At 34.9% G+C, this 9,942-nt stretch overlaps 1 long non-coding RNA gene across 1 annotated transcript in view; it reads left to right on the forward strand.

Annotated features, from left to right (window-relative positions):
- LOC120621653 (uncharacterized) overlaps positions 1-8,758 on the forward strand; it is a 222,121-nt gene extending 213,363 nt beyond the window's left edge. Inside the window, exons 7-8 of the long non-coding RNA XR_005658229.1 lie at positions 6,991-7,197; positions 8,595-8,758. This is a non-coding gene — a long non-coding RNA (uncharacterized LOC120621653). The remainder of the gene's footprint in view (positions 1-6,990; positions 7,198-8,594) is intronic.
- Positions 8,759-9,942: the final 1,184 nt, after the last annotated feature.

Genomic DNA, 9,942 nt, shown 5'->3' on the forward strand with positions numbered 1-9,942 from the left:
TTTGGAATTAGGAAGATAATTTTTTTTTTTTTTCCTGAGCCTGTCGCGGGCCCCTAGGAAAATCTTGAAACAGAAGTTCTTTTAAATATTCTCCCATCTTCCTTTTGTGCCCCTCTCAGACATCTAATATTGCTCATCCCAAGTGCCCTGATGTTAACACACAGATGTCACCTTCTGTTTCTCACCAAGGCATTCTATTGAGGGCCGGCTCACAGCCATAAATTGTGGTCCAGAATTGGCTTCCTCATCGTCTATTCTCTTTCTTCTTCTTTTCACCAGACTTACTTTACATTTGCAGGACAGTGTGGATGACAAAGTTTTAAATATTTTAGAGGGGTTTGTATTTTAAAAAGATGTCTGAAAACTCAAATGTATATTTATTTAGTGGAAATTTAGATGAATAAATTAAATGAGAGATTATACACAAAGCACTGATCACAGTGCCAGGGACTTCCTAAAGGTTCTCATCCAATTCCTAGTATAATGAAGTGAAAATTAAAAAAATAATATTACAATGTGGGGAAGATATTATAATGCATGGAGGTGTGTGAAGCATAGAATCAGGGTGAAAAAAATGTGTGTGGGTGGGAGAAGATGGGGCTTAGGTAGTTTGAATATAGTAGTGACAGATTTCTTTTTTTCTCTTTCCTTTTCTCAGTGATAGATTTCTTACAAGGTAGCACTCATAATCTTTCTTTGTTTCTCTTTTTCTTGAAGAAATAGAGCCATGTATTACATGGCTATTTTCATGTTCCTGACAAAATGTTTATTTTTTTGTGTGTTTTGGAAGCTTATATTAGAACGTTAGTTGGGATTTCTGGATCCCTGATATTCTTCCACATTTTACTTATTCCTTGAAGTTTACTTCAAGCTTTGAACTACTTCCTACCCTTTTTGGAACCCACAGAATTTAAATTCCGTACTTTTGGGTGGTCTTTGATAGATTTAAGTAGAGATGGAAAGAGTCATTTTTATGAGTTTTATCTAAGTCGGAAATGTCTTATATATTTTTCTTTTATGGTTTTATTTGTATTCTTATACACATTTAAAAATCTCTAAGTACCCAGCAAGAATGTAATATATAAACTTAAACCCAATTTATGAAAAAAAAATGAGTAAATGGAGGGGAAGTATTGATGCACTGTTTTCACATTATACATTGTATATGAAGGGTTATTGATAGATAGATCTATCTACTTTTTTGGACATAATTCTATCTTTTGATTTTTTTTTTTTTAGGAGATACTGCATTGTCTCTGGATAAGTTACATTTTCTCTACAAGTTTCCTTTATGGATCTTAAGATGCTTTAAATGTATTATTAATAAGTAGCACTATTCAATATTTATGGGTCTTCTATATTATACAAGCCAGAGTGCATAATCTTTTGTATTTTCAGTTTTATAGGAAACAATTTTAATTTTTCCACTTCACTTATCCTCTCTCAATTGCCCATTGAAAGTTTGCTCGTTCTATTAAGCTTCATTCAATTTCCTATTACGAATTTCACTTTTCCTCAAAACCCTTCCTCCAAAGTCCATCATTTCTCATGTTATTGCCCTTCCTACAGACACTCATCAATATTTGAAAGCAGCTATATTATGAATTTTGGCCGCCTGGGCTCTCCAACTTAGATATCACATCTGGTCCATTTCTAGCTATAATTGCATCTGACCCTCTGACTTTTCAACAGTCTGGGTAAGGAGAAATCTTATATTAGTTTCATAAAAACTGCTTTACTTTGTGTTTTTTTCCTCATTAATAAAGAGATACCTCCAAACCACATAATAATTCCTTATGGATTTCTGAATGAGGAAGCACCGAGAGCGATCTTTCAAAATTTTATGGGAATATATAAATATTTTTTTCTTAAAATATTAAATCATATTATCAAGAACAGTGTTTTTAAACTCAGGAGTCTGTTATTATTTGAATTTGTAGCAAAGAATGTCCTCTAAATTTCTAAGGTGGAAATTACATCAAATGAGTCAATTAAGAACTTGATTAGGGACTATGTATATGGTATTAACATGAGATTAGAACTTATGACAACTCCATTATGCTTCAAGGTGTCAAAAAAGAAAGCTTATCATTTACTAAGATCTTTGGTCTTGATGTAATCTGTAGTGAAACAATATCTAGAAAATGTGAGATATAGAGAGAAGATGGACAGTGTACCCACATGTCTGGCTCTGTAGGCTTGAGCTAAATGCTTTGAGGGTGGCATGTAGAAAAGCCTATATTAGTATTAATATCACTGATGAAGGTACTGGGGCAATGTATTAAGACATTAACATCCGTTCTCACTTTATGTTAAAGGATGTGTTGGCTAAACTACTCAAGGTAAACAGCCCTACGTATTCCTCTTACTGCTATTGGAATTCCCTAATTCTGCAGAGTTTTGTTCACAAACAACATTCTTCATGGCAGGCTGATGAGCAGGTTTTGTCATTTGCTTAGATTCTACTGATTAAGGAAATTGTGCAGCTTCATAAAAGATGGAGGTTCTGTTGTTTTCTATTAAACATTTATTATACGGAGAACAGAGAAAATGAACATGATCAAACATATTTCATGCCTGTAAATCCTTTTCCTGTAATATCATAAATAACCATATACATATTTCTTTTCATAGTTGTCAAATCTGATGCATATTATATTGTCTGAGTAAATTCATGGTTATGTTACTTATTAATTCTTAAGTGCTGCATGAGAAAAACCCTCCTATTAGCAGATTTAGCCAGTTCTTTTAATAAGAATGGGGATAACATGAGGCAAAATCCAGTTTTTAAAAGTTCAGCTACATGATTCTACACAGTTGCGGTTAAATATCTTATGATAGCTTTACAGATATGACCCTAGAATGGTGACTGACTGAAATGAACTTAATTTCCACTTTGCATTAACCTTCTAATATGTTTAACAGTTCATCAATAATATTCTTTACAAATAGCAAGGAGCATTTGTATACCTCAGTGTAGATTAGCTACCGAAATGTTTTAGCTAAAATGTTTCTGAAATATTTGGAAACTGAGAAAATATTATAAGAGATTCAGCATAAAATTAGAAAATATCAATATATAACAAAAGAAACAAATTTATAATGAAATTAGAAAACTGTTTAGACAAAAGTGAATTTGCCGAAATACAAAATAAACTATTTTTTTTCTGTTTTAGTGTTTGAAACTCAGGGAATATTGCCTGCTTTGTTTTAATATCTGTAAGGAAAAATTGGACTTTGTTATTAATGTAGTACCATTTTCAAGATTAATAGAGTTTCAGTTTTCAAGAGATTACCAATTATTGAGATCTGTAAGGAATTCAAATGGGCATGGCTTTCTTGTCTGTTCTTTAAAGTCATTGAATTTATAGTCACCACTTAGCTTCTGTCCTGAGTACTTTCTGAATACCTTTTAGTTGTCAACTCAGGGCAGATTTCATATCCCCAAACCTTGTCTTGAATATTTCAGGTTAGATAACTGGTTCATGTAATCTTAAAAGATGTCTGGAAGAAGAAGATTCTTCAAGGCCAGGATTGGGCCAGGAAAATTTTTTAAGCCTCTATAGTCTTTAAACTTGTATATAAGATAGGTAAGATCTATTTGAGAATATATCATTAATAGAATATGTCATTTACTAGGCACATTGTATGTCCACTTAGTTCTACAAATAACATTGTGAAGCATTTTCTAGAAGAGGAGATGCTCAGAATGGTTAAGAGTATTCTTCATGGCTTCAAAGCTAGAAAGTAGCAGAATTTGAATCAAATCCAGATTGAACCGAATCCAAAGGCTATATGTGTTTCCACAGTACCTCCATTTGCGGACGGAGGAGGTATGTAAATTAGAATAGTAAATGGAGGCAGGTAATGATGCATATTATCACAATAAAACAAGCTTCCTCTTTGGAGGCTAGATTAACTGTGAATATGTGTGTACCATCAAAGATATTGTTAAATAAAATCATGGACTTGTAATTATGTATGAAGATCCTTAGACATCAACACATCTGCCAACCAGGCTTTGGTTCATGAGTTGACACCGATTCCATTTGAGGCAGGTACAGATACTGTAATATGATAGTCTGGCACCCAGATTGTGCTTCATTCTAGGAAATGTGCCTTAATTTGTCTAATTAGCCTAATATTTAATAACTTATTTCTTTAAGGTGATTTTCGACTTGACAGATACTACAGACACCAATGCTTTAAAAACGTCATTGCAAAAACTCTTTTGTTCAAATTTTACATCCACGAAAAGGTTTGTTATTTTAACATGCAATTGCCCAATTGAAAATCTGCAGAGATGGATAAAACTGTTAAACATAGACACGCTATTTTTTTCTTTCTAAATGTGAGATGAAAACCAAGACAGTTCCTAAAAAGTTGACTCACTAGTTCACTTTCCAATAGTTGTATGGTCAGCACCTAGCTCTGCCACAGACTGAGAGCACAATCCATCTTGCTGATGCAGTCCTGCCTTGAAACCTGTGTTTGGAGATGAGCCTTATTGGTCAGATAGAAATTCAGTTAAGTGAATTCAGTTTACTTCTCATGGGGAAGGAATTCTGGTAGCGACACTTTTGCAGTTTCACCAAAGTGTCTGGCAGGAGAAATTTCCATCCCTAGACTGAGGAAGAATGGTCAAGAGGATAGTGATCAGTTATGTTCAGAAGAGATTAATGACAACGCACTTGCTTTCGTGGGGACAAATTCCATCACTGAGTGCGTAACAAGAAAAGTGAGCCTGCTGAATCTTTGTCCTTTCTTGTGTATATCTAGAATAAGAATTCGGACATTTTGTGTCTTCTTTAATAAAGAATGATCTGCAAGTAACTCACTCAAATTTTCCATAAGTATTGATTAACTTAGAATCCACCTGCCCAGAATGCTTATAGTTTAAATTTTATTCCAAATATTAAAAGTTTGTAAATATTAACTACTTTTGTTAATTCACAGGAATGTTTAGGGGCACCGGAATTTTCATGTATATTTTACATGACTAGTGTCTTCTACTAATTAAAAAATTTGTTAGAATCTTTAGACTTTAATTTTTCTGTTCGTTTGCCCTCTTCAACTTGGTTTGATATCTTAATATATCAGAGGTCAATTTGGGTTTAGTTGAACTTTTAGTAGAAAGATTCTTGTAGAAAATAGCAAATAGGTACGTCGATATTGATTGTGCATTTTCATTTTTCCTAAATATTTGTTAGATCTCTGCTTCAAATCCCAAACTAGGTGCTTAGGTGCCCTGGTACTCTGCAGTAAATTCACAGAGTTGCCTCAGGAGGTTTTAAATCTTTAAAGTAAACAGGAATACTCAACATCTGTTGGATACTGGGTAAACTACTATATCAAGGTAGTTCACAGTTTCAAATTTAGGTCATACTCCATTCTTTTATGTTGTCATATCTTTGCGTATAGGAAGTTACTGTGATAAAAAAAAAAAAAAGATAAGTATCTCAGGAAAATCAATGTGGAGCAGTGTTGGAGGAGGTCACTGAAAGGACATGACCACTGGTTGACCCAGGGAATCAGGGGCTCCCTAGCCCCTTCCCTGTCCTTGGAATGTACGTTCCACTCCCCATTCCCACACTAGGAGGTGTTTGAGAGAATAAGGTGATGTTGAGATGATCTGGACAATATATGTGACCGAACCCAGTTAAGGCCTCTATATAAACTTTTAAGATTCTGGGGGATGTGGGGATCTACTTACCTTGCAGTCATCCAGGACAAGCCTCTTGCTTCATAAACCTGCCACCTACCAGTCTAGAGTGGTCTGCCTCTTTCTTTGGTATCTCCTCACCCTCTGTGTCCGGGGTAGAGGACAGTTTGCAAACTACCAAGCAGCAAATGAGGGCAGCAGAGTCTAATCTGATTTCGAAGTTTGAGAAGATGTATAATGCTCATGAAGTGCACACTGCACATTGGTAAATAATGAAATTATCATTTTCTTCTTTAAAATTCTATGTATTATTTTTCAAATGTTTAATAAGTTGTTAGAACATAAATATTTTTTAAATCATTTGGACCTAATCTGAATGAATAGTTATATGTTTCTTTTGGTCTAGAAGTACCATGAAATTACTGCTGTGAATTAAGAAATTTTGGGGTTCTTTGTTCTGTGCCAACAATATAGTGATAGATCGGATCAAAATACTTCTGGAGAGAAAATAGTTTGAGGCTTGGTTTCTTATTAACAAGTTTATCATCATTTTTCTTATAAGATTAGAAAATTTATTTTAAAACTGTGAAAGACTGAATTGGGAAATTATACTAGACTCATTTTTCAATCCTATTTATTTCAGTATTAAGAGTGACCCAATGTCAGGCATGTAATAAGTACTCAAAATGTTTGTGGAATGAATTAACAAAAGTATATAAATTATACTTAATCACAAAATAATTGTTTCAAATTATCAAATGCTTTTCAGTTGCCATTACATTTGCATTTATGATCAGACTATCCCAAAGAATTTAGGCCATTAACCAAGTAACTGAGTTCAAAGAAACAAATAACCTGTATTCTGCCCTGTCATTAGCATATTGTTTTGATGGCAGAGAAACAGTACCTTATGTTTATTTTCACCTTATGCCAAGAGAGGTGATACCTTTTGCCTATGGAAATGTGCTAATTCCATCTGCTTCTATCAAAGAGAGAATAGTATGAAAATATTCATTAAAAATAAAAAGTGTACACACAAGGGATCGAAATGCAAATTACTCAGAAAGATATAAAAGGGAAAAAATTCCTCCCCAGAACTTGTTGCCCGCTATCCAAAAGTAGGGCCCATTAATAATTTTTTGTTTTGTTAGACTCTAAGAGGGCTCAATGACCGCTGCCTCCTGATATTCATGTCCTTGTGTCTCTTTACCCCTTGAGTGTAGGCAGCATCTGTAACGCTCCTCTAATCAACAGAATATGGCAAAGGTGAAGCGATGTCACTTTTGTGATAATGTTACTTAAGGTTATAACTTCTCTTTTGCTCACAGACTCTCTCAATAGATTCTCTCCCTTGTTGGCTTTGATAAAGCAAGCTGCCATACGGAAAGTCCCATGTGGAAGGAATTAAGGGTGACCTCTTGGCAACAGTCAGCAAGGAACTGAAGCTCTCATTCAGAAAACCTGCAAGGAACTGAATCCTGCAGACAGCCATGTGAACTTGCAAATGGATCCTTTCCCAGTAGACCTTCCTTCAGGTGAGACTGCAGCCCTGACTGACAAACCAATGGAAGCTTTTAATAGACAGTGAAGCAGAGGACCTGGCTAAGCCAAGCCAAGATTTCTGACCCACAAAAGCTGTGAGTTAATAAATGTGTGGGATTTAAAACTGCTAAGCTTGTGACAGTATTGCTATGTAGCAAAAGAAAATATATATTCTTCCAGAAATATTCACAAATGGTTCACATTATACGGATCCTTTGGCAATTTGCCTTTTTTACTCTTTGAAGAAGGATGTATTTCAATGTAAAGTAATAAAATAGAAGTGAAAGAGAAAAAATTCTTAGGAAATACTCTATTTTCCTGTTAATGTTTTTGGACAACAAAGCTATTTACTAGCAATATGTGGAAAGAATGAGCTTTCACTTTTCTCTCTGATTGTATTTATATTGGTCTTCTTCAAATTTTCAAAATATTCCATGTTTCTTGCTACAAACCATTTTCTCCAACTCCAGTACATGTTCATCTACTCTGTGATTTCCTGTCATCTAGGCAACTAATGCTGTTTTTCTGAGATCTCAGGCTCATCCTCATTGCTCCTGGCCAGGAAGCCCTCTCTCATCTCCCTGACTAGGTCAAGTCCCTCTATTTTACACTTTCAAAGAACCATGTGTTTTTTCTTCATAGTATTTAGTACTTAGAACAGTTGTAATTTTACATTTATTTGTGTGATTAATAAAGAAAGACATTTCTTTCTTTCATAATATCTATAGTGCTCTGGATAAAATTAGTCTCTTTCAACAGCAAAAATAGCCATTTCTGTAGATCTTATAAAATCTTTATAGATACATAAAACCCTAGGCAAAACATTCTGGATGCATTTGGTTTATTCAATAAGGTATTTATGATTTTTCTACACTGCCTTTTTATCCTCACCTGGGCTTTTAAACAATAAGATTAAAATCAGGTATATGAAGCCATAATTCTGGTTTTACCTTGGTAAAGAACATTAACTTTTCAAGAGGAAATATGAAACTTTCTCTAAATTTTCTCTTTTAAAATACTTTAAAGAGGATCATTGTTAATCGGTTCTTGGATGGTTTTAGTTTCTGATATCCAGAGAACTCGACGTGTTTCCAGAGTGGATGGTGCTCACATTTGTGTGGGCTGATTCTTGCTTCTCCTTCCACTGTGACAGAAAAGAGTGGGAGCTGCCAGTCTCCATCAGGGAAGGTGCACAGTGCCCCTTAACTTGTCTCCTCCCCTTCTTCACTCTAGTCCCTACAACTCACCTATGTTCTCATAAGTTATAGAATGGAGGAAATGTTGATATTAGAAAATACATTAGTTTAGTTATGATGCAGAAACAATCTAAATGCTCAGGGATTTGATGTAATAGAAGTTTATTTCTCTTTTGCACTTTATGTTCTTGCAGGGCCATTAGGGGGGCACGCCCCACGTTATCACTTAGCAACCCAGGCTCATCACACCACTCTCTGGCTGCCCCATCTGGAATACTCAGGCCGCTTAGTTCCTCAGTACCCATGGCAGGTAAGAGAGAGGACTGAAATTTTTCATGTGGGTTTTCTTCGCGTTGGACTGGAAGCAGCGCAGATCAATGTTAATCTTCACCGGTAAGAAATAGATGCCTGACTTCCTCTAATTTCAAGGAGACTAGGAAATGTAGAGGACAATGGGGAGCAAATGGAATATTTGGTATATCCGCCTGCCATAAAGTTCTCTTCATAAGCATAAATAATAGATTATTTTTAGGGATATGCATGATGCAGATGATTCGAGATAGAAACTGGAACGTTAATGCTAAGATGGATATTGTTATCGTAACGTGTAGTTATAACATTTGGAGATTTTGTTAAAGACTTGTAGAGGACTACTTGTGATTTCAGGTTTAAGTTCCTAGAAATGGAGTTGTTATAAAATATTATGGCAAAAATGTCTCATCTTTTATAATATACATTTCCATGTTTTTCTTAAGGTGAGGGCTTGTAGCTATATCATTTTGAATGCACTCATAATGGGTCTTAAGATCTCATCATTACTCGTGTTTCTTATCTATTTAAATTTAGATCGTTCCACTTGAAGTGTTAATGTATAACTTTATCTACATAGGCATTTGTCATTACTGCTGTAATTTCATTAATTCCTCAGATTATGGAATAATTAACATTGGCCATTTACCTTTCACAAGTTTCTATTCACCATTATGTCACAATGTGAAAGTACTTTAAGAAAGCTGAAGGCCAGAGGTATCAGGTGACTTGTTCAATGTTTATCAATTTTCTACTTAGTGACAGCAGGTAGTCTTCTGATGATTACTGGGTTGGAATTGGTGGGTACAAACATAAGAAGTGGTCCTGACACTTGAGAACTTCAGTATATAGCAATGGCTCCTAAAGTTTACTGTTTATGACAATCCCTTGGTCCCTGGTTAGAAATGTAGTTGCTCAGGTTACCTGCTGGATTCTGTGGGTCTGGGGAGAGAATCTGCATTTTGATAAGCCGATTCCACATGACTGTGGTGCAGGTGATCTACAGACATTTGGGTAAATGCTGGTTTATTGGACCACATAGGCCAGTCTTATTCTCTCTCCATTCTCTCCTCTTCTATTCTACTGAGGGGAAAATTTTGAGGGATTTATCGTATACAAACATTTATTTCTATATTAGGGTTCTTTGTTGCAAACAATAGAAATTAATTCTGGCTGTTTGAAAGAAAAAGAATTGATTAAAGGGAATTAGATAGCTCAGAGTACTTCTGGGAG

Source organism: Pteropus medius, unplaced genomic scaffold (genome assembly GCF_902729225.1).
Source record: "Pteropus medius unplaced genomic scaffold, Ma_sr-lr_union100, whole genome shotgun sequence".
Taxonomy (NCBI): domain Eukaryota; kingdom Metazoa; phylum Chordata; class Mammalia; order Chiroptera; family Pteropodidae; genus Pteropus; species Pteropus medius.